The 26,796-nt window shown below is 38.3% G+C and overlaps 1 pseudogene; it reads right to left on the minus strand.

Annotated features, from left to right (window-relative positions):
• The window catches only part of LOC139720854 (uncharacterized), an 88,735-nt pseudogene that overhangs the window by 42,888 nt on the left and 19,051 nt on the right, over positions 1-26,796 (minus strand).

The following is a 26,796-nucleotide window of genomic DNA, read 5'->3' on the forward strand; positions in this document are numbered from 1 at the left end:
GGGGATAATTTCAGGAAAATTCAAATGTTATTTGTAAATACATATTAAATGTATAGAAAAGAGCATTATAACTAAATTCCGTGTTTTTTAAAAAAATGTTCGAAAACATAATTCCTTCCTTAATATTTTATGACAACAACTATGACAACAACTATTTATCCCATCAAATGGGGTATCAACTTGTAGGAAATTTTATTCTCTTCAAAACGACACCATTTTTATGGTAATTTGTTATTCCTAACTAAAGGTATTTATTATATTCAAAAATAATCCGTCTCCTAGCAACGGGCGGCCGCCATCTTAGAAATATGCAAATTAGACGCGCGCGCAACCTTTTTTTCCGCTGGCGACAACCTGATTCGGAAAATACAGGTTCTGGCGATCTTCGAACATATCGTAGAATTTTTTTTTTTTTTTTTTTGGGGGGGGGGGTGCACGGGAACCCTTTCTGGCTGCTAGACTAAATCTCGTGTTCTGTAATGCTGTTGGATCTCAAACAGATATAGCATGCATTCCCAGAATCTCAATACACTAGGCCTATGCACCACGCCCCATTACGTGTTAAGTGCTGAGGTTTATCTTTCAACACACATCACTGGCGGAGCATCGTAAGCTTAGGTCTATACTTACCAATGCATGTTTTCTACGTGTTTCTACACTTGAGGGATTCTTACACTTGCAATTTTTTTGCTTAGTCCCGTACCAACGTTGGAGCTAAGGAGGGGGGGGGGGGGGGGGCTTAGCCCCACCGTTGGTACGGGACTTTCCTTTAATAGCCCACTTTCTGTTTACACTTGTTTTTGCCAAAGTGGGCAGCCCCACCGATAATCCTGTACTATCTGGCCCTGCAAAAAAGCAGGGTTAGCACCGCAAGTGCGGTGATAACCCCGCAGTTGCGGTGCCAAGCAAGTGACTTTAAACAGAACGAAGAAATAATCCGGGGCTAAGCAACGGAGACGAAGACCGACCCCCCACTGACCAATCAGAAACGAGGTAATCAAGTGCTGCCGGTGCGTGCGTGGGCTTGTACGGTGCACAGCGTAATCATGAATATTCATGTGGTTTGGAAATTACGGGACTCAGAAATACAAGTGTAAAAAGGTCAGTTTTCTCTTTAGCCCAGGACAAGAGTTTAGTACGGGATTTATTGGCGAGTGTACACAAAGCTGAAAAAAAAAAATGGTACGGGATTAACGACAGTCCCGGGTCAAAGAAAGTACGGGTTTAAGAAACACAAGTGTAAAAAGGGCTTTAGTGCTCGATAATTCTCATCTCACCCATCCTTCCCGGGGGACACTTGCACTTCCCAGTCACGTGGTCGCATGGCACATCGTCTGCGCATGCGCAGCTCTCATTACAGTTGTGGCCGTAAGTTCCCCTCGGACATGTGTCTTCGCATCTCGACCCAGTGTAGCCCGGTAGGCAGGAGCAGTTACCTGGACTCGTGCACTCTCCTTGCCCGTCGATGCACACCGGGTCGCACACGGCTATGGACAACGAAAGAACACACGAACAGAATAATAACCATCATGCGAAAATTGCACTAAATATGAGAGAAATACACGTATACAACCACAATCATGCAGACTGCTGGCGTCAAACCTGGCGACCTACCGGTGGTGTTTGTTATTCCGAAGGTTCGCAATAATATGAAAATTAAATAAAATTCGTTTATATTACAGAGGGTCGTTATTCCGAAGCACCAGAAATTCCCTATACCTAACTATTTTTGTTAATGCGAAAATGGAGCATGGTCCGGTTATCCGGACATTAGTTGTGTTGATATTCCGCAGGTACATGTACAACTGCTTGTACGTTAGTCCGAAAATAGAGTAGGATAACCAGAATACATCAGAAAATGAAAAATACATTGTAGGTCCGTTCTATCGCACCTTTAGGAATTACAAACCTTATTTCATTTTTCGGATCAACGAACTTTGGGAATGAAGAACCTTCACTCAAGGATTAACAAAACCTTAGGAGCAGCTTAAGAACCTTATTTCATTTTGATTAACGAACGTTCAGAATAACGTATCTTCGGAATAACGTACCTTGTTTCATTTTCGGATTATACGAACCTATATTATGCAAATTACACACTTTCGAAATAACGAACTTTAACCGCGCCCTACAGGTCTACCTCAATTAGAAGTGAAGTTATGTACCTTTCATTCTGGGTTGATAATTCACAAACAGTAATCAAAGTGGCTCACAATAACATTCTATTACAACACGGGTGTGAGAGTAGGTCTACTTGCAGAAAAAAAAAAGGTCCGAAAATCTGAAACTTGTGGGGAAAAAAAGTATGAAGTGAGGACTAAACTTTTCATCATATTCGTGTGAACTGAGAAAAAAAAAACCCTGAAAAGTGGGTTCTGGGCAAAGTAAAAAAGGGGGATTCAACCAAAAGAAGAAGGCCTGAAATCAGATTACACTCTGAACTCTCGCAGCAGTGTTACAGATACCAATACAATGCATGCTCCACTGAGCACAAACTAAAGCAACCAAACATCAAATTAACAACGACCATGACCACAAAGACATGAAAATGGTACACATCGGCACAACGAGAAAATGTCTGACGAGCTTTATTCATTTCTATTTCCTCCCATAACAAAGTATATTTCGATAACACATACAACTACACTCTACGATAGACGACATGAGCATTGTATACTGACGAGTCATTCACAGCATTGTGTTTATTCTTTAATAGAAATGGTACATGTATTACATACGGCTCATAACAAACAAAGATGATATAACCAAAGAAACATGTAATATAATGTACGCCATCCTCAGAGTGTAAATTGGTAAGTGTCAAGTGCATGGTACTCACATGATTATCTGACTTTAATTACTTTGCGATTTTTATGTAAACATTCGTTTTCGTGCACGTTGCAATAATGCAATCTCGGCTATGTATTTTCGGATCGATCATTCAACTCGTCGACAAGTGCATAACTTGCTAATCGATGTGTGTTTTGAAATATTGATAGAGAGACTTTATTCAAGTTTTTATGTACGCTTACAGAACAACTCCTCTTAGTATTAAAGTTAACCTTGATATGCTTATTAAAAAAAAAACTTAAACAAATAAATGGAAATGTTTGACTGAAATCGGGCCAAATATATATACGGAAATGTAATCAAACGTCATAGACCCGATATTGATCAATCTAGAGTTACAATGTTACAAGTTTCTTTAAAATCAGAGACCCCAAAAAATCATTTACATATAAAGGAAGAACAAGAGAACATACTAGTTTTAATACATACATTATCTCTCTACATTTTTCATTAATCAAAGGCTTGATAACTCAAATCATTACGAAAATATCCTTTTCCTTTATTAATAATTTTTACCTTCACCACCTCAATCAATAACTTCACTATCATGACAAATAATCGTTCATTCATTCATTTATTAATTTATTCATTTTTTCGATGAATGACAAAAGAAATAAATGAACGAAAAACAATCGTTTCTGTTGTAATAACTTGTGTCGCATATTTACGAATCGTCAACAATGTCGTAGGTTTGGATTGGTTGATTGAGCCCCAGTTGGTATATTTGTGTAGGCTAGCTATGGAATAATCATGCGCGGAATCGAGGAAGCCGTTCATCCTATATTGTTCTCGTCTAAGACGTTATGTACGCGGCGTGGTCACTGCTACTAAAATAGCCCTGTTTTCACAGACGATACCCCGAAAACGTCGGGACAAAGTCCGGAGAAGAAAATTTCTCTCCTCGGACAATAAAACTGCAGGAGAGAGAGCGATGGGTACCGTTTTAACAGACACACACTGATAACCTTCTCCTGGTAGGTAACAACCTATCAGCCTATACCCGTTCGTGCGCGAAGGGGCTGTGGTGACAATCCGTGCACGTGTTGAGTTCAGTTCAGTCCATTTTTTTTTTTTCACCATCAAGCATAAAAAATAATGAAACACAATATTATACAATATAACAGCGTGCTTAAAACGATCACATAGTTTGATTAATTTCAATCAAGGAAAAAGAAATACAAAACAAAAAGTAAACACCTATAAAATTTATGGGTGTTCACCTATACTTTATTGTCATTCTTCAAAGCATCCCTATCAAATAGGGATGCTTTGAAGAATGACAATAAAGTAGGAATGGAAAAAGAGCGGTCCACTGAAAAGCTAAGCTCGCGGCCGGCGCCACGTTCTTTATAAGTGAAAAAAAGGCTTCAGCGCAACTTTCTGTTTCCACTTCCAAAATAACAGACATTACAACAACAAAAAATGGCCTTATCCCGCGCTTCATCGACTGGCAAACGTCAAAAGCTTAACCACTTTCTTTTTTTTCTGGTGCCACTTCCGGGGTGAAAAAAAAAAAAAACAATGCGGGAAGGGTGGCCCAAAGTGGTGTTACATGCTATGTAATCCCGCAGTTACTTGTATGTACCCGAAATGTGAAAAAAAAAAGGTGGGGGGGGGGGGCGATCCCCCGGTTCCGCCGCAATATATGGATCACTCAAGATATGATACATACATAATGCATCATCGTTATGTATTCATAAAGTAAGTACTTTAAAGTGCAGAAAATACAATTCCAGGCAAATCTAGCAATGTTCAAGTTACAGGCACTATTCGATGAGCAGTATTTACCCAACAGAAGAATGGTGAAAAACAAAACAAAACGTAAGAAACACACAATAGTGGATATAGTCCAGTCAAAATATGAAATGACCCACAACTAATTGCAACAGAAACGATTCCACTTGCATTTGACCCGGAAGAGCTATCAAAATAACATATTAAAAGTTCCCTAAAATTCGAGTGGTGGATCAGTGTCTAATTTGCATAAATTCAAAATGGCCGCCATACAACCTATTTATGCCTATATCTGGGGATATGTAACCTACAGAAAGTAAATTCCGGTGTCTAATCCTATGTTTTTTAGGTCAAGGAATACAAATATGTTATGTATAGCAACTTTCAAACATCCTTTTATATAGTTTTTGCATATATTTGCATATAATTACATGCAAAATGGCCGCCATATTGCCTGCGCAAGCCCGTATCTTCGTATATCATTAATGTAGTACACTCAGGAATAAGTCGCTATATATCTGGACATAAAACCGCAGAAAATAAATTCTGGTGTCCAAACCTATAGATGTTTTTTAGGTCAGGGAATACAATTATGATATAAGCAGTAACTTTCAAACTTCCCTTTATACATTTTTTGCATATATTTCCATTCAATTAAATGCAAAATGACCGCCGTAGTGCCACTACAGGCTTATATTTCTATCTGTAAAAGGTACCTAGTGATGGTGTCTGTGGTCTTAATTTTACTACTGAGAATCACTGATGTAGAATACGTTCCACTCAGCAATAGTTACCTATATTTCACTAAAAATTTGTATATATTTATACATAAATCTATTCAAATTACTACCGTGAATATGATTTCAGATATACGAATACAAGCTGCAGAAGGTTGATTGTACTGTAATGTCTCATCCAAGATATCAAGGGAAAATTGTTATACCATTTAAAACCTTGATGATTATCCTTCACCTAGTGTGTATATTCTTGCATTTATTAAAAGTATTGTATTACATTGTACTCACATTTTCTTGAGATACAGCCTCAAAACAGAGAACAACTGTAAGTAGCATCGAACAGAACATATCTTTATTAACTGTAGATTCAACTTATCTTCCAAAGTGTGCTCAATAGGTACACAAATATTAAAGTCTAAAATTATGTAGTAGGAATCGTTAAAATATTTCATGATTGCATGATATCTAATGTATTATGTTTTGTAATTTGCCCTCATGTTTACTGCTTATTACTTGTGTCTATGTTGCAATTCTTTATTTCTTCTCTCTCTTTTTTTTTTTGCCAAGGGGGGGGGGGGGCATGTCATCAAGTTCATGATTATCCATAAGCTACTCTACAAAAGTTTAATGAGTTTGGACATATCTCATATAGCTTTCAAAGTGTGCTTACGGTACACAAAAATTGGTCTTAAATCATTCAGCAGGTTTTTTTTTTTTCAAACATCTTTTTTCTTGCCTACGATGATTTACATCCATGTTTAGTTGATACTTGTGTCCTTTGTTGCAAAACTTTTGGTAAAGGCATGTTTATCAATGAGCAACATATGACCGTGATAATTTGTATGGAAGTGGATTTTGTCATATTTTTGCACGGTTTCACCCAGTGACTCACTGAAAATGTAAAACATTGTGATTTACAGCCAGATACAAAGAAAAAGAAAAAAAAAGGAAATGCCTTAACATTTCTATTACTAGTACTCTGGATTCATCAGTCGATCAATACAAACAGCATCCTTCTCATTGGCTTCAAGCTCATACAACACATATAAATTCTTATACGTCTTACTTTCACCATTTTTCATGTTGTATCTGCAGCTTTATTAAAAGAAATGTTTCCTATTGCATTGAGGCTTCGCACTAATAACATTTTCACCAACACACAGTTGTTGTTTTTTAGAAATGCGAGCAGCATGAAGGCTGAATTCAATTTTGCTGGCGAAAAAGCAGTCTTAAGTCAGATAAAAAACAAAATACATAACATCATTTTCTGTTCCTAACCCTTCCAAAAGGTCCCTTCCCTCCAGCTTTTCTTCAAGTTAAACAGTGGAAGGGAAATGACATACAATCATTGGAATTGGGACGATTTTAGGAAGATGTTTAATCAAAAATATGTTCTGATCACTACAGAAAAAGCTGCAGCTATTAAGGAACTCCTGAAGAAAGTCTGATGCAACTGCAAGACAGGATGTTAGCAACTGGCAGTGTATAGTTGCAGGGCAAGCAGATTTGACTGCACACAACCCATACCAGTGTCAGATGCGGGCCATTATATATCAGACACTTGTAATGTTGTATTTCTAAAATATGTGAGGAGTGAGATTATGCTGTTCTAATTGGTGACTAGGAATAAGAAGCATTCTCGAAAGACATCGACACAGTTTACAACAAACGTGAGACTTACCACGCTTCAGTATGAAATGGAGCCGAGATCCTGTTTGCTTTAAATTAATCAACTGCAATTTCACACCATCCTAGTCCAGAATTTGTGGCAAACACATAAAACACTGTGAGTGTAAGCTATAGTTTTGTATACTCGTGTTTCTATTTTGAGAGATCACATTACATACCTTAGTATCTGTATTATCACAAGCTAGAAAATGAAAATGATGTACAGGAAACGAAAGTTTTCTTGAAATCAAGTGACTTTGATCCATTAGATTTTAAACTCATCTTAGCCAAAGGTTCAAGACAGCAAAAAAGATTCAAGCTAATATTGCAAATAGCCATCATTTATATTCTACTGTCCGGTCGTCGGTCATGCATACATTTTCAAAAACCATTTCCAGCTAGGTTCTCTTTAAAAAAAACCCATGTAATGACAGATTTTCAACAAACTAGGCAAGTAGCATCCCAAGGATGATAGGCTTTCAAGGTGTTCAAATAGACACCATATTCCGAAAGGTCCCAGAACCCCGAAATTAAGGAATCTATTATAAAAAAAAACCTCCCGTCACACACACACACCCTCACACACACACACACACACAAAAGTAGAACCAAGTGTAACAGAGCTAGGTATAATGTACAAAGTTGAATATCTTGGAGATTGCATATAGATTTAAGTTTACTTTCACAGTTTAACTTATTTTCGAAATATTACACATTATATATATATATATATATATTGACAGCAAATCTTGCACATATAGACGTGGCTGGTGTTGGGTAGCACCCCTTTAATCATCGAGTGTGGTCTTGTAGTGTTGTCTGTGTACAGACAACACTACAAGACCACACTCAGCACCAACACAATCCTGAAGAAGGGCTTTTCGCCTGAAAGCTCGATGATTAAAGGGGTGCTACCCAACACCAGCCACGTCTATATATGCAAGACTTGCTGTCAATAGATTTACTGTCCTTGCACCGCCCCGCCATGTTGTGGTTAAGTCCTTTGATGTCAGTATATATATATATATATATATATATATATATATATATAATGATACTTGTAATCAATGTGTTGGTACCAGTACAGAAAGATGACGAATCAGGGTGGTAATGCATTTCAGTCCAACAGTGCTATTTAGTCAGACCAAATTTTCGACGCAAACATTCGTCTTTCTTCACAATTGTCATTGTCGATCCTGAGGAAGATGAATGTATCCGTCGAAAATTTGGTCTGAATAAATAGCACTGTTGAACTGAAATGCATTGCCACCATACTTCGTATGTATATATATATATATATATATATATATATATATACATATATCACGGGTACCATCTACCCCAACCCCCCCCCCCCCTCCACCCCAGGCCACAGGATGCCCAAAGGCACCTTAAATATTACCTATAGGTGTGGATGCCTTGGGGCTGGGACCAGTTATTGGGGGCCACTTTTGATTTTTGATCCTCTTTTTGAAAACATATGGTCAAATTTTCAACAAACTTAGTACTGTAGGTGCATTTATCGCTAGTGTCATGAATATATGAACATCATGCCTCCCTGGGCCATGGAGGTCCCTAAAGGCTTGTAGAAATGGCCCTTCCCAAAGTCTTCCAATTTCCTCTCTCCCAAGTAATAGTCTGTAAGAATGCATGGAAGGTGAACTTGAGATACTCGAGTGAGGGCTGGACCCCTGGGTCTTTTATTCAGAAAGTGAGTGAGTGACATGGTATCCTGATATGACAAGAACATTCTCTAAACAAATGTCCAAACTCACGAAGCTTTTGTAGAGTAGCTTATGGATATAAGCTACTCTTAATTTGAATAGATTTATGTATAAATACTCTCTAAAAAATTTCGAGTGAATAATTCACTCCTCGGAAGGAGTGAATAAAATTTCACTCAATTAAGAGTGACTTTCACTCGTTGTCGAGTGAATTTCACTCTTGTAACGAGTGAAATTTGTGTGAAACCCATTCGCCGAGTGAATTCCGAGTGAAAATTACGCCGAGTGAATTCCGAGTGAATACATAATTAAACGCATTTGGCTAGGCCAATAGAAATTGAAAATTCCCCTGTCATGTGTTTACTCTAAGCCAATCACCAGCCGCAATTTCCCCTGGCTTGGGCGCGGGCAGGTTTGCCTGAACAGCGACGCGTCGCCTGTGCGTGGACTGTGTGCAAATTGCGTGCTGTGTGCTATGGGCTAGCTGTGCGTGCATTATGCATAGGATCACAGATTTACGTGCGTGTAAGTGCAATCGTGAGAATCTGAGCCTGGATGTCGTGATGGACGTGAGAAAATGTCTGTCTTCAAACTGAGTGGGGCGGAGATATTATTCACATTTTTGAAGGTAAGCAAACCATAGATCGATCTAATTATAACTTGTTGAGTTTTTTTCAGCATTACGGGCTAGTCTAACGTTATACCTCTCAGTAAACGACCATAAGTAAGTTACCTTTAGGGTTCTATACGAATAACCCCGGGCCGCCCGTGGCACAGTTAGCTAAATGGGGCTGGTCATACCATAGAACACCTTACGAACAGCTAGAATCCGAGGCCGAAACTCAACTGGTACACACTAGGTGTTGGGATCTAATAATACGTTGAGTCTTTAGACTTTAGTTTAATTGTACACGTTGGGATCTAGGGCTTGAACTATTCAAAAAAAAAAAAAAAAAATGAGTGATGCATGAAACGTTGGTCGTTAGCCATTGAATTGACATTCGTAAGCATAATATCATCACACATAACTATAACTTTTGTTACACAGCCCAGTCGCTGTAGTACGTCTTAATGTACAGCCGCTCAGCGACTGGGCTGTGTATAGTTAATCATCACACAGAGATTATAGTCCGGGAGCCAGCGGGGGTCAGCCTAGCTGAAAAGGTTACCAATTTTTACGTATACAGCAATTTAATACATATGCCCCTGAGTATGGAAATGCACGTCTGGCTGGTCATCGGTGGTGGGTGTGGCCAGGAGGGCCAAAAAAAGGACCCCTCAAAATTAGGCTAGCCTAGCTGGAAAAGTAACCCCATGAAAACAACTGGAACTTGTTCGTTACACTTACAGGATAAATGAATGACCATTGCCAGACGTTTTAAGTGGTGGGGGGTAGCCGCCAGACGCTCTTAAAGGCCCCACTCCAGCTAGGCTAGCCTAGCTGAAAAAGTAACCTCATGAAAACCACTGGAACTTGTTCGTTACACTTACAGGATAAATGAATGACCATTGCCAGACGTTTTAAGTGGTGGGGGGTAGCCGCCAGACGCCCTTAAAGACCCAACTTTTTCCAGCTAGGCTAGCCTAGCTGAAAAAGTAACCTAATGAAACCCACTGGAACTTGTTCGTTACACTTACAGGATAAATGAATGACCATTGCCAGACGTTTTAATTGGTGGGGGGTAGCCGCCAGACGCCCTTAAAGACCCAACTTTTTCCAGCCAGGCTAGCCTAGCTGAAAATATGACCTAATGAAACCCACTGGAACTTGTTATTTACACTTACAGGATATATGCATGGCCGCGTTGCCAGACGTTTTAAGAAGTGGGGGGGGGGGGGGTAGCCGCCAGATGCCCTCAAAGACCCAATTTTACCAGCTAGACTATAGCTCTGGCTGGAAAAGTAACCTCCTGAAAACCACTGGAACTTGTTCTATGTTTGTATCTCACCTGATAAACACTGTCGACATAGTATTCTGGTGTTCTTTCAATAACTTTCCACACTTTTGAGCTATATGACCACCAAATTCACTCCTCAGATCATCTAATGATTGCTGCCAAGTGTTAATATTGGTGAAGTCCGACTACGTCAAAGGTCAAAAAGTCAATGAACTAGGCCTATGCCATTTGAAAATCTCTGTAATCACAAAGTCGATACGTGGACGAGACATCACTTTGCTTTTGCCTTGTTAGATGGTGAATATTTGTAAGCTTCCGTTTCTAATTCATACAGCACCAGCATACATGTCTGAGAATAGCGGTAAAGAAGATTAGAGTCTTTGGCAACAAGTGCAAAATTAAATTCTGTGCCTTATTTGCTAAACAAACGTGGTATAGTGATAGGAGGACAACGACCTGTTAGGCAATATGGCGGACCAATAGCTCTATATTATTAGTGTTATAGAATAAATGACAATGAGGCAGTTCTGAAGCATACTTTTCATTAGATGCTTTTGCAATGACTCAATGTATACTTTTAATCGAACTAAGTATATATCCATGACTTGCTCATGAATTACGGCAGAACGATTCGGTGAGGAAAGTTTTCTGTCATGTCATTACGGAAGAAGTGAACGTGTCAATATTTTGGTATTGTTCCATAATCATTTCTGAAGTGGTTAAATGTATTTTCCTAAAACATTTTTTTCTTTTATACAATACCTACGTTGCATCCAAATGCCTATTCGTTGAAAAAATGCGGGCCATGTATTCAAAGGTCAAAGATCATAGGTTAATGGAAGTAGGGCATACATTGTACAACATTTCACTAAGTTGTTGTTGTTGTTTTGTTTTGTTTTTGTTTTGTTTTGTTTTGTTGTTTTTTTTTGGGGGGGGGCATGATTCAAAGTGTCCTAAAACCTTGTATAATACATGTATTTAGTTTTGTAGTCACGACTCTTGCTATGTATGATGCCAAACTCTTCCCGCTCATACAAATGCAGCCGTTTCAGGGAAATTATGATAATGATTGGTAATGCTGAAGTGGTTCATAACATTCCATTGATACTATGTATAGAACAGAAAGTGAATTTGACAATGGTATATGATATCCGCAGTCTACTCTTTGACAGGTTCTATCATCCGATTAATAATGTATAAATTGAATATACAGTAGTCCCCTATTCAGTAACTACAGGTTAAGTTAGATAAGCTGCATTCATTTTGCACGCGACCATGGCGTTATAGCCAAAGATGATTGAATTCTGTAAATCTCTGTGTGCCTGCACAGGATTGGAAAACGAAACAACTTTCTGTGTATAGAACAACGAAACAGAAACTGGTGCATGCATTATTCTCAGTCACTTTGTTATGCATAATGATGGTTTGCTCATTGCAGTTCCGGAATCTCAGCTCGAGGGACTCGAATTGATCCCAAATCAGTCGGCATGCGTGTATCACCCAAAACAATATCTGAACACAATTATAACTGCAGTCCTCCATAGTCTCTATTGGTTGCCGATAAGGGCTGGTATCAAGTTTGATTTTCATATTATTTACAGTACCTTGTATTTAAATGTTTTCATCGAAATGCCCGTATACGGTATGCGTATCTCAGTTAACTCTTTAAACCATAGTTGTAATCTACGTGCCAAGAATCTCATGTTTTCAATAAGCGTGAACTCCAAGACATGTCGTGATAAGGACTTTAAGACAATTGGCATCGTCATTATAAAACGAATCCCCCTTTTACAAGACACGTTTTAGATTTTAGATAGAAATATGGATTCGTTTGAATGCATACAAACAGCTTCTTAAATCCTCTTACATTTTGTTTTTAAGAAATGGTGTATACTTTAGAAGTGTACAGAAGCATGCTCTTGTTTTAGAGGCTTTGAGTACTGGTAAGAAGCATATGTTATTCTTATAGATTATGTGAATAAGTACGCATTCAAGAACGTTTTGAATAAAACGTATCCAGACAACTGCATATATCATATTTTCACCTCTTCCTTCATGCAGATGTATACTCTTGCCGAGAAGGTTAACTATTTGATAGATATAGTGCTCACCTTATTGAATAGGTAATTGGGTAAATTTTTGGTTTCAGTATATTATTCAAACACAACTAAGTTAACTTTTACATTTGCATTTTCACAACTCACAAATTCCACACGCACACACATTTCATGATTCACAAGATCCAAGTTACACTAATCCTATTTACTTTGCAGAGTGCAACAACAACATAAGTTATATACTGAGCAAATAGGCTTACATCAGTTCGCACTATTCAAGGTTTAGAGTAGTTAAGGAAATAAATCGTACCCGATTATGTGATGCTAAGTTGCACCTTGAGATGATGGGCAATATTGCCCCTATAAAGGAGCAGGCAGTGACACTGACTTGCTCCTTTAAAGGAGCAATTTTGCAGTAGTCATGGAGCAAATAAGCACCACATAGGTGCAACATCATACCAATAAGGCATAAGATTGCATCCTCAAGAGAGGGTACATTCTTGCATCCTTCGGGCATAAAGTTGCACCTAAAGGTACGAGGTGGCGCCTTTTTCAAGGGGGCAAAGTTGCTCCCGAGGGTGTAACTTTCACCCTTTCTTGCGGGTACAAAGTAGCACCCAAAGTTCCAAGATTGCACCCTCAAAACAAGGCACAATCTTGGAACTTTGGGTGTTTCTTTGCACCCTCACGAAAGGATGTAAAGTTGCACCAAGATGTAAAGGCTATAAACACGGGGTGCAAAGGTGCGCCGAAAGGTAAAGGGTGCAAGATCGCACCCTCAAGAAAGGTGCAACTTAGCACCACTTAGTGTGGGTGGAAAGATGCACCCTCAAGAAGAGGTGCAATCTAGCACCACTTAGTGTGGGTGGAAAGATGTACCCAAGGGAACATTTTCGCACCCTCAATAAAGGGTTCAACTTTGCACCCTCTCTGCAGTATTATTTTATACACACGTGAATTCCTTGTTCCTGTGAGCTACGTTTAATATGAGCGTGACCCAGTATTAGACACGTGTCAAGCCTTTGCAGACACAGAATTTTTTTCTTCATATTGTTTAAAGGTCATTTAAAACAAATTTAAATATATATTTATTTCTTTTAAGTTAAGAGGAGCAAATGTGGAGATCATGACCTGTGATACATGTTACGGGAAGTCTATATTTTTATGTGTACTCGGTTTTTTTTTTTCAACTACAAGGAATTACCTATGAGCTAATTGGATAAAGAAGCTGAGCATTCCTTTTTTTTTCATCAGTTAATGTAAGTGCTGGTGTATTGTTCTTGAAAAGTTGGCATCTAAATGTCCTCCAAACCAAGTACTTACTGTATAAAATTATGATCCTGTGAGTTACGTTTCTTATGAGCATGACAGATCTGTAGACACGTGTCATAGTGGTTACAAACACTAAGTTTCCTTTGCTTTCATCGTAATCAAGAAGCGATTTTGAACAATTTCAGATGTTCTGGTTTTTTCAATTTCGTTACGAGAAGGCAATAATGATGTCATGTAAAACATGTAAAGGAAAGTTGATAGTTTGGTTATTTTATCATTACTCATCTTCGTCTTCTCAACAAGAAGATGATACACATGAGCTCATTTGCTAAAGAAGTTGAAGGATGTTTAATTGCTGGTAGCCACGTAGGGGCTTTTGTCATAACATTTTGCATCTTAATCCCTCGAAACTAAGTACATGCAGTATTAGTTTATTGATAACATAATATTTTTGTTGTTGCTGTGAGCTTATTCATATGAATTTTAGACATGTTTCTCATATGTATCTGTCATATGCTTTACTGAAGAACAGCAAATGTTGAGTTTATTGGCAAGAGAGGTTGATCATTACTTTACATTTAAGTTCATTGAAGTGCCGGAGCATAAACTTGTCTTGAAATGTTAGCATCCAAAACCCTCCAAACCAAAAACGTGCAATACTAGACACGACAGGAATTCCTTGTTGTTGTGAGTTATGTTTCTTAAAAACACTGATTTTTTTCTGCTTTTGCAATGTACTATGTTCAAAAACACTCTTGAACAATTTTCAGATTTCGTTTCTTTCTTAAGAGAAGAAAACGGTGAGGTCATGTGAAGCATGTTCCTATAAGTTTTATTTCATTAATAATTTTTCTTTACCCATCTCCTCAACCGTAAGGTGATACGGTACCTAAAAAGTCATAGGCCAAAGGTGTTGAGCTTTACTTCCCCTTTTTAAAGTAAATTTAAGAGCTGGGGCATTATTTTTAAAAAGTTGGAATTTTAAGCTTTGTACACCGAGGACGAGTCTTACTGAATGGATTTCTTGTTGCAGTAGAATTGTATTTTTTATGAGCTTGATGGAGTATTAGACAATTGTATAAAGTGTTTTCAAAAACTGTTAATTTATTCCCTTTTGCTAATGTCCGAAGAGTTCATTTGCCAAGTTTTGATTGTCTTTTGTTTTAATCATCAGGGGTTTGTTTTATCATGGTCATAGAGGAAAGAAACTTAATTAGAAAAAAAGCCTTCATATAAGAAGAGATACTGTAGGACGCAATTTCATCAAAAGTTGTGATTTTCAACATTTCAAAAATGCAATTGATGAATATTTCTCCCCAGGGCACAGAAAGAAAGTAGTTTCTGGTCTTGTTTTTTTTTTCACGTCAGTATGTTATAATACCCGCGGGTTTACGCCCATCCCACCAATTTCCATCCGGATACTGTACCCAGCCCTGTTTTTTGTTTTTCGTTTTTTATTTTTGTTTTACACTGCAAAGAAAATGAGAACACTGATGTTTGAGAAAAATCCCGACATGTTTGATTGGGCAATTCTTTTTTGATGTCTATTATTCTTTCCAAATAAGTTTTTTGGTTATCACTGAGGACAAATACAGATACCCTATTTCTTCTACCAAAACCACAGCACTGTATATTCTCATATTTCTACAGTATTTCGTCTCAACACTTGCCCTATTGATATTTCAAAGCATGTTTCCCTGTGCGCTCAAGAAACTCCCCCATTAAAGGAGACCTCCGGGTGATTCTCAGATTTTTACATTTGTACAACTATGAATTAGTTATACTGAGGACAGAGTTTCAGAATTTGTGATAATTGGGATGAAGAATAAGAATATTTTCAAAAAATAGAACAAATTGCAATGAACAAGGATGATGACATGGGAGAGTCACCATAAGAATGCATGAGTTGGGGCTCAAGGAAGCAGAACAAAAGAATAAGGCATGCATAGATTATAGACAGGTGAACTCGCAAGCAAGCGGTATTGTTATGGAATTACACTGCTATCATTTCTGAAATATGTGAACCTTATAGCTGGTAAAATTGGGTCTTTGAGAGCGTCTGGGGGCTACGCCCCACCACTTAAAGCGTCTGGCAACGGTCATGCATTTATTCTGTAAGTGTAAGAACAAGTTCCAGTGGGTTTCATGGGGTTACTTTCCTAATTTTCAGCTAGGCTAGCCTAGCTGGTAAGAGTTTGGTCTTTGGGGCGTCTGCCGGCTATTGTCTGGCAACAATCATTCAATTATCCTGTGAGTGTATCACAAGAACAAGTTCCAGTGGGTTTCAGGAGGTTATTTTTCCAGCTATATATAGGCTAGTCTAGCTGGTAAAATTGGGTCTTTGAGGGCGTCTGGCGGCCACCCCCCTCCCCCCCCCCCCCCCCACCACCACCATTTAAAACGTCTGGCAACGGTCATGCATATATCCTGTAAGTGTAAAGAACAAGTTCCAGTGGGTTTCACAAGGTTACTTGTTCAGCTAGGCAAGCCTAGCTGGAAAAAGTTTGGTCTTTCCAGCTAGGCAAGCCTAGCTGGAAAAAGTTTGGTCTTTAAGGGCGTCTGGCGGCTACCCCCCACCACTTAAAACGTCTGGCAATGGTCATTCATTTATCCTGTAAGTGTAACGAACAAGTTCCAGTGGGTTACATTAGGTTACTTTTTCAGCTAGGCTAGCCTAGCTGGAAAAATTTGGGTCTTTAAGGGCGTCTGGCGGCTACCCCCCACCACTTAAAACGTCTGGCAATGGTCATTCATTTATCCTGTAAGTGTAACGAACAAGTTCCAGTGGGTTTCATGAGGTTACTTTTTCAGCTAGGCTAGCCTAGCTGGAAAAATTTGGGTCTTTAAGGGCGTCTGGCGGCTACCCCCCACCACTTAAAACGTCTGGCAGTGGTCATTCATTTATCCTGTAAGTGTAACGAACAAGTTCCAGTGGCTTTCATGAGGTTACTTTTTCAGCTAGGCTAGCCTAGCTGGAGTTGGGCCTTTAAGAGCGTCTGGCGGCTACCCCCCACCACTTAAAACGTCTGGCAATGGTCATTCATTTATCCTGTAAGTGTAACGAACAAGTTCCAGTTGTTTTCATGGGGTTACTTTTCCAGCTAGGCTAGCCTAATTTTGGGGGGTCCTTTCTGTGGCTCTCCTGGCCACACCCACCACCGATGACCAGCCAGACGTGCATTTCCATACTCAGGGGCATACGTACTAAATTGCTATACACATAAAAATTGGTAACCTTTTCAGCTAGGCTGACCCCCGCTGGCTCCCGGACTATTACTGTGGTCGAGTGTAGAGATCGAACTTTAACTGTTACTAAGCTGTGCTTCGAACTTTAACTGTTACTAAGGCTAAGCTGTGCTAATTAAAGCAAGAAGGCGCCTAGCGCAAGACACGTACTCTACATTGCTATTGTTGAGTTGACAGCGCTAGCTGAATCACTGACACTGGTCTGTGTTGCCAGATGAGATGGTGATCTCGACCAGTACGGTAATAAAGAATGGTGAAATTTGGTGATTTATGATTATTGTTCATTATTTACACTGTACCGTATGTAGTAAAAAGGACTTTTATTTGCCGCTACATTCGAGCATCCAAACAGCTGGGAGAATACCACATACACTAGCTTGCACGTCATGTGTCGTGATCATCTAACAGTTACTACTACTGTACAATGTACTAGGTAAGAAGTATGATGCGTGTACTGTTCGTGTTAAGTGTTGGTCCACTGTGACATCACACTTCTAGCTGAAGATCAGCGTACTCACACATCATGGAGATCGATCCCCCTTGTAGCAGACGATGACTGGTACTATTTTCAACATTGTTTATTTGTGAAAGTTACGGGTGACCTTAGGTACCGGTATTGAAATTTGGCAGAGATCATCTTTGGGTCTTTAATTCTAACATTAAATATGCTGATGTAGCTAAAAAAGTAATTAGGCCTACTAGCTTTTGTATTGGTGCTCACTTATAGTATTTGTGTGGACAAAACAACGGCATAAGTATTGTCTTGTGGAAATGAGTTCTAAATCCATTTCTGAACCTTGTATTTTCATACTTTCCTCCAGATAAAGACGTAGACATGACAGCTCTTTGGGAGTGATGGTGATTTAAAGGAACTCAGTGTAGGGGTCATCATTTGGAGAACAAAGACAGATATTGATAGCTGTACAGTCTCTGTCACACGAAGAGGGTGCAGATCACCAGATTGCAAAGTACCAGATGTGGTCAACGACTAGCCATTGAATTCAGGGTTGACGAATGCTGGAAACACCGGGCCAACATCAGCGAAGGAGACTCTGAGATATGGACTTCCATTGCATTAACCCTGCTGTAAGCTATTCTGTTGTTTTCCACTATGATTAATGAAGGGAGACTAGTTTGAAATTGATTTATATTTATTTTACATTCTAGAGTCTTAGTAATTACATAAGAGGCTACATTAAGAGACTGAATGCTTGGTTGGTTTTATTTTGTTTGAAGAAATGATTTTCAGGATACTTCATGGAGCAGTTTTGGAGCTGTCCTTCCCTCTGAAAATGAATGTCTTGACAGGTTAGTACTTGTATTTAAGAAAAATGTGTACGGTACCGTGTACTTGCCGTATCGACAGAAGTGAAAACCATGTTATGGTCAGTCTTGAGTTGTATAAGTAGAGCTTATGTCAAATATGTATGTTAAATGATTTTGCTCTTCAAGTTTATAATGTAAACTGGAGGAACCTACTATCCTCATGCCATTTGTATTATTCATAAAACCATTAAATTTTACTTATTTGCCCAGGAATTCAACACAGACATCACTTCAAGGGGGAAGAGATACTTCAAAAGCTGAGGGAAGGATCTGACTGTTCTGAGGAGACATCTGCACACCCAGATCATTGCAGCATATTTGTTGTTGCAAATGGAAGCAGAAAACTGTACAGCGTAAGTTCAATTATTTAAAATATCATTATTATTCATATATTATATTATCATAATAACTGAAAATTGGTCTGGAATACCAGTTTCCCATTGTCATGTCTTGTACTACATTTCCATCCAATATATAACCATGTAATTTGCCTGTTCATTTTTTTTTTCTCAAGTATAGAGAAAAGCAGACTAAAATTTGCCCCCCCCCCCCAAAAAAAAAAAAAAAAAAAAAAGAAGAAGAAGAAGAAGAAAGAAAGTAGAAGGGACCGGTAAGTATAACATTGTTAATGAAGTGATGGTTACAGATTTAAAAATAAAGACTGGTATACTTGTATGAGACATGTAAACAGAGTGTATGCAGTTTACAAGACTCCACGCTGACTTATTTTCTTGGTAGCCCCATCGGGCCACATGTATATTGATTTGATAATAGTCCTAATACTTATGATTTAATCATCACAATGATTAATAAAAAAGTGGGAGTTGATGTGCCATGAAGTTCAATGGATAATCACATCTTGTATAAATTTTTCTACTAACTGTGCACATTCACACTTAACCTATCTGCATGAAATTTTCATATATGTATTAACTGATATCTGGCTCAAGTAGCAATAAATGTACTTGAAACAGTGGTACTGAATAGCAATAGAAATTAATGCCAAGAAAAAAAAATAGTTCAGCCCCTTAAAAGATTAAAATGAGGGCCAAATTTTTGATGTTATATATTTGTGTCCTAGAATATGATTAACATTCTTCTTGCTTTCTTTTTAAATTCAGATACCAAGTAGTGAGCAAAGGATGTTGTAGCCAAGGCTGTTGCGATGCAGTACCCCATTTTGTGAGACACCACACAAGGTGCAAAAGGACATGTAAGTTTATACTCGTAAGTTTATGTGATCTACAACTTTTTTAGCCCTCTTTAGCAGAAAGCTTAAGTGACATACCTTGTAACATGGTATCTTATTCTAGCTTGCAAAAACTTCAACATTTTCAACTTTTCTCAAGAGCTAGTGGACAGAATTAAGCAACCAAACAAGGAGTTGATCATCCTTGTTTAGTTAGGGGGCAAGGACCCAAAGTTTTTCAGGTTATGGGCATGACCCCTCCCCCCCCCCCAAAAAAAAAAAAAAAAAAAAATGGCCTTTACAGGGAAATTGCATCTATTTCTTAATTAACTCATGGTGCAAATATACAGGCAATGTGGGGACTTTTTATAATCTTTGAGGTACCTTCTCATAGATGTCTAATAAAGTTGTGTGCAGATTGGCCTGATTCCATGACTTAGGTTCGATAAACGTTAACTTCAACGTAACGTAATGTAACTTAAGTTCCAACATGCCAGTTGCGCCGTTCATTTATAATAAACCTATTCTCGTTTTCTTCCATAAGAATGCCACTACATGTATTTCTACTGCTATCAGATCTTCATCAGTTATAGTCAACTCTGTGCCAAAGTCAAATTTGTTGAGACTCAAGAAAAAGCTTTGACTTACAATGCATTCTTATACAATTGTATTTCAGGAGTATACCTGTATGGCAAGGATCATGGATTCATTGAGTATCGTTTGAAGACTTTGAGGAGCTATGACACCACTCATCACCTCAGGCAGAGAGAGAGAGAGTAGTTGCAGCTCCCACCAAGCCCCTGACCGAGCACCATTCCATCGTCAGATTAGAAGCCGAATGAGAAGAGACAGCTACCATCGGTATATAGGTCTAAATACCCTTGCTTTTTCCTCTTTTGAGATACAGTATATGCTCCTCTGACGTTGGAACTTACATTCTTGCTGAAGAGTCAGCCTCATCAGGCTCAGCGGTAGTTTAGCATGAAGCTGTTACCAGGATGTACTGTAGCACTTCAACATTAAAAGTAGACCAGGGCTCGCCGATGAAAAGAGTTTGTTGCATAGAATGTGTGATTGTTAATGCTTTAAATTGTTGATTGTTGTATATACTAGTAACTGAAAATAGTTTTGACTTATATAGTCAAGAAAAAATCTCCTCTTTATGGCCACATGTTTAATAATCAATACATTCATCTGTAAGGTGTTCCAAGCATATGAAAGAATGTTTGGCCACACACAGCTTGGCATTCCGCATGATACGAATCTGGCTGCGCTCATGATTAAGCACTCCCTTCTCTCCAGGCAATTCTTTAATAAAACCTTTTTATGGTCTAATATTCAAGAGAGAAAACTGTTGACAGACACTCGTATGCATTGTTTTTCTTTCCCTCATTTCTTTTTTTTTTTTTTTTGGGGGGGGGGGGAATGCTACAAATAGCTGCTAAATAGTAGAATCTTCCAATGGTCATCCATGCTCTTGGGATGAAGATCATGTCTCCATGTTGTGATTAAGTTAACACATACATTTGTCACCCCTTTGATTAACAGTGATGCAGTACAATATGCATGTGCTCAAATTTATTGCATCCATCTTCTTTGGAGTAGAGGGAAAAATCTTTAAAAAAAATAAAACAAAATTGATGGGAATCATTGATCCCTAGGGTTACGGGACCCAGAGTTATTTTGTACATTTTCACCTTTATGTAATTGATGTACTGTACTTTGAAAAACTTGTGGGTAGAAGCTCAATTGGTTCAACTTCTTTTTCCACGAAACATCTGCAGCCCATCATTGATAAATCCACGGCATTAGAGAAAATGGAGCCAAATAGATTAGTTCACTAATGTGCCAAGTCAAACTTATGGATAATTCTTCCCTTGACCTCATAACAAATTATTAAGATAACCTGCAACTGACAATCATATTTTGTTATAGAGTGTTAGCAGCGATGTCACAATTGCCCACCATAAGGCTGCGTTCACATAGAAGTATACTATTTGGGTATTCGGGGCTCGTTTTCGAGGGCACGCAAATAGCTTGAATCGAACGATAGGATTTCCTAACACCGGTTTACATAAGAGGGCACTATTTGAATGTACCGAATAGCATAGAATAGTGTAGCAAAGTGGGAATCGAGCTTGTTCGATTTTCCTGCAGCGTATACCGTCTCACGTTTATGAAATAATGACAATTTTGGTCTGGATTTGCCCTTTAGCAAAAATAAGCATGTAGACTGACATTCTGATGCAGTTTAGACATTGTTAATAAGATTTGCTGGGATGTAGGAGGAAGAAATCCTCACTGCATGGGATGGCAAGTTGACGGTGAGGGTGATGGTGTACTGGGTGCCCGAATAGCGAATACCGTATACCGTATACACTGTACTTCTATGTGAACGCAGCCTAATGAAGTCAATTGCCTAAACTGACTAGAAATCAAGACTGCATATAAAAGCTGCAGCAATGTTTACTTCAGGGAAACCTAAGGCAAAAGAACACCTTTGTTAGAGAGGCATGCATGAATGAATATTGATCGCCTTTGCTATGGAAGCCTCCATTATGGTGGCCGACATGATGTCACAAGCATGAAATCACTCTATAAGAAATTCAGTTTGCATGCATTAGTTGTTGCTACATCTGGCAAAACTCGGAAGGATTCCAAGTGTTCAATATTGTACAATGATGCCTTATTTAGGTGAAGAAGATCAATGATATGATACATGTTGTGTCAACTGTATTGATTGCAATTCTTTTTCCATAAATAGTAGGCCCGGTTGGGGGGGGGGGGGGCTGCGAGCCCTCCTCCCCTTTGACATTCCATGCCAAATTTCATGAAGGCATGATTATCTTGGGGGGTTATTGATTGTAATCAATAACATAAATATTTTCATGCTGGACGTGTCGCTGACAAATTTCATTGAAAAGGCAATGAAAAACAAAAAGTAAGAAACAAAGAAATACATGAGTAAATAGAAAAAAAAATAGATACTTCAGAATTTTTTGATGGCACAGTTTTTTTCTCTTTCATTTGCTATGGACGCTAGAAAGAATATTTACACAAAAAACAAAAAAATGTGCCTTTTTGGAACTTTAGTTATGGCAAATGGTCTGATTTCATGCTCAAATTAGCATAATTTAGCCAAGTGACTTTTTTTTTTTGTTGAAAATCAACATTACCATGTTATAGATTATGTCACAGGCAATTTGTGTGTGGATTTTGTAATGATCACACGGTTGATGGCCGAGGTCTGGGGGGTTTCAGGGAGGCCCCCCTCTGGCTCTATCATTTACATAAATACCCCACCTAAAGCCTACTTAAAGTCAAGACCATGCTTCTGTGATCGAGTATGTTTAGGTATTTGTGCAATGTACTTGTAGAGCATCACTGTGTTACATGACAGAGGATCCAAACTTGATTAACCATGCAGTATTGAAAATTTCTGTATTTTTGTCAATTTTTCAAAGCAATCACAATTCCTGGTACACGTGTAATTGTTTTTGTATTATGATATAGATGATGGTGACTATACTTTGCAAGTCTTTTGTAGCTTATCATTGAACATGCAATAATTATATTCACTTGTAGTCGAAAAATAAACATGTTCAGGAAGGGTACTTGTAAATTTTTCACTTTTGCACAAACTTTATAAATTTGGCATATTTTCGGGGAAATGTGTGATGCTAATATTTGAAGAGTTTGTTCGCAAAAACCGATATGTCCATTTTTGAAGATTTTGAAGTACGGTCTCTGTCATAAAGTACAAAGTAATGCCTTTTGAATTATATATTGGTCACTACATATAAAGGTACATTTTTGAAGTTATGATCAAAAGAAGCAAACATTTTCTTATTATTCTCTGTATTTTTCTTGACCTTTAATCGCAAATATCTCCATTTGGCACATATGGACTTATCAATTTTTGCAAACAAACTCTTCATTTGTAGAGCTTTGGGAATGACAGCTAGAATGGCATATTTACAAGGACCTTGTGATGATTATGGTGACAGTTGTTCTTAAATGATAAAAATATGTATAATTATTATTGGCCACATAATTCATGGAAAACCAGATACTCAGCACATGAAGACTGTTTGTAATGGTGTACTTCTCTGTAGTTGAAATTTAGATATTTAAAGAGGTATATTCCTTTTTGTTTTATTTCAGGTGATCCAGTGGACATCACACATTTATTTAATATAGAGAATCAGCTCATTAAAAAAAAAAACATATCATGCGTAGCATTTAGTACATTATCTTCTTATATCCCCCTCAATGCTACTTAAAGAAAGAATAAATTAATAAGAAAGAATGAAACAACAGCCAATTGGATTACTAGCTTATATTTATTCAGTTTCATGTATTGATCCAGCTCGGGTATAAATGACTTTCAAAACTGGAACACAAAGTTGGCAATGCACTGGGCTACCAGTGGTGGATCGTTGGCTTCAAAATACATGCATTAATATTAACAAATATCTATATTATGAACGTTGCTTGCTGTTTTTGTTTGTATTAGTTTGATTAGTATTCATTACTCCAGAAATGGCTCCAGACCACCTAGATTATTCCCAAATTCATCACCATTGTCACTTTTTCTTCCAGGGTTGAATAACTAGTGCACTGAGTGCTGTGATAGAGATGTGTGCTCATGTAGAGTGTAATTCCGTTTGGGATTGAAAAAAGATTGAAAAAGGATTGAAAAAAGATTGAAAAAGGAGTGAAAAACCTCCGGAGTTAAAGAAGAGTGAAATAAATAGGAGTGAATTGAGAGTGAGAAAGGAGTGAAAAACGACTGACAAAAGAGTGAAATACGTCAGGAGTGAATTTAGAGTGAGAAAGGAGTGAACATCCCATCAAAAACATTTCCGTCTTTTTTCACTCTCTTTTGGAGTGAAATTTCTGTTCACTCGAAATTCACTCCACTTCTAGTGATCCTTGACGTCACTACCAAGGGGAGTGAAAATCGAGTGAAAATTCACTCTTTCTTTTTTAGAGAGTATATGCAAATTTTTAGTGAAATATAGGTAATTATTCCTGATTGGAACGTTTTCTACAACAGTGACTTTCAGCAGTAAATTAAGACCATAGACACCACCACTGGGTACCTTTTACAGATAGAGATATAAGCCTGTAGAGGAATTATGGCGGCCATTTTGCATTTATTGAATGCAAATATATTCCAAAAAATGTATAAAGGGAAGCTTGAAAGTTACTGCTAATATCATAATTGTATTCCCTGACCTAAAAAACATAGGTTTAGACACCAGAATATATTTTTTGTGGGTTTTATGTCCAGATATATAGCGACTTATTCCTGAGTGTACTACATTAATGGTATACGAAGATACGGGCTTGCACAAGCAATATGGCGGCCATTTTGCATGTAATTATATGCAAATATATGCAAAAACTATATAAAGGGATGCTTGAAAGTTGCTACAGATAACATAATTGTATTCCTTGACCTAAAAAACATAGGTTTAGACACCGGAATTTACTTTCTATTGGTTACGTATCCCGAGATATAGGCATAAACAGGTTGTATGGCGGCCATTTTGAATTTATGCAAATTAGACACTGATCCACCACTCGAATTATAGGGAACTTTTAATATGTTATTTTGATAGCTCTTCCGGGTCAAATGCAAGTGGAATCGTTTCTGTTGCAATTAGTTGTGGGTTAACCCACTTTTTGTCGTATTTTGACTGGACTAATACATATTTACACACATGCGCGTGCATTGCCCACACTCGTAAAAGGAGAATAACAACAACAAAATGATCCGTGAGCGATGTGCCATTCTGTTTTGACTATTGTGTCTTGAGGGCATGAAAGGACTGTTACCGCGAGAACGTACACTGTAACAGAAGGGTTGTCGGAGTAATTTTGGGGTAATTACCCTAGCTGACAGGGTAGAAATCGGAAACATTTTTGCGAGGACCGTTTCAACGGACAGAGTAAACACACACACACACACACACACACACACACACAAAATGCCCGAGCCCGGACGTTGTCGCGGTATAAACTCTGGGTTGCATGTGTTACTTTAAAGGGATGATACAGTATTGTTAGATGTGAGAATTGGGCTTTTAACTTTTTGCGAGATATCAAGAAGTCGCTTGTAAAATAGTAGAGAGCGTACCTTTCCAAGAGGAATTCAAAGTTTATTTGATGAAAATAGGTTTTGGAATGGCTGAGACATCCAAAGGTAAAGTAAAACAAAGCGATCGTAATAAAAGGTGGGTGCAACATTTTATTAGGATTGCTCTGTTTGGGGTATCTCGGCCATTTCAAAACCAATTTTCATCAAATAAACGTTGAATTCCTTTTGAAATTACATGCTCATATCCTATAAGAGGTTTCTCGTAATCTCACCCCAAAATGTTAGAAACCCGAGGTTAGGTCTCATACAAAAACTATACGATCCCTCTAACTATCTTTTGATCCTTATTGCGACCTAAGTCAGACTTCCATGATATTATTATACGAATAATTTATGAGTTGTGAGTGCATAGGGCACGAATATCGCACGAGGCGCGAGATGAGCCACTGGCCTATTCAACAAGGCGCGTAGCGCCGCGTTGAATAGACCAGTGGCGAATCTCGCGCCGAGTGCGGTATTACGTGCCCCAATGCACGAACAAAATCATAAATTATTCGTTTTATACAACACCTTGTCCACAATCACAATACAAAATTAGTGACCGCCAACTCAGGAAGGCCCAAAAATAAATGTAACAATTAGGCAGAGAATTGTAAACCACCCTGTGTACTGCTTTCAAACACTCGTCATGATTCGACCACACAGTCACAGGAATCACGAACTCCGCAGGGTCTATACCCATTCTACGCTAACGTTAGATCGAGTTAGGCCTGACTGTTAGGTCGATCTGAGATGTCGGTAGATCTAGTAGTAGGTCTAGACTTTGTCTATTTCCGAAAATGATTTTGTATAAAAACACAGAAAAATAATCAAATTACGGTTTCTCAACTTGAAATGAAGTCTTGATGTTGGGATCACTGTGGTCCACGTAGCAGATCAGAGTCAAAAGTAAAAACACAGCAGTACCGCTAGGTGTATACAGGCCGCGC

This window comes from Diadema antillarum, unplaced genomic scaffold (genome assembly GCF_040938485.1).
Source record: "Diadema antillarum isolate AM-2024a unplaced genomic scaffold, OU_Dant_1.0 scf00000134, whole genome shotgun sequence".
NCBI classification, from domain to species: Eukaryota; Metazoa; Echinodermata; class Echinoidea; order Diadematoida; family Diadematidae; genus Diadema; species Diadema antillarum.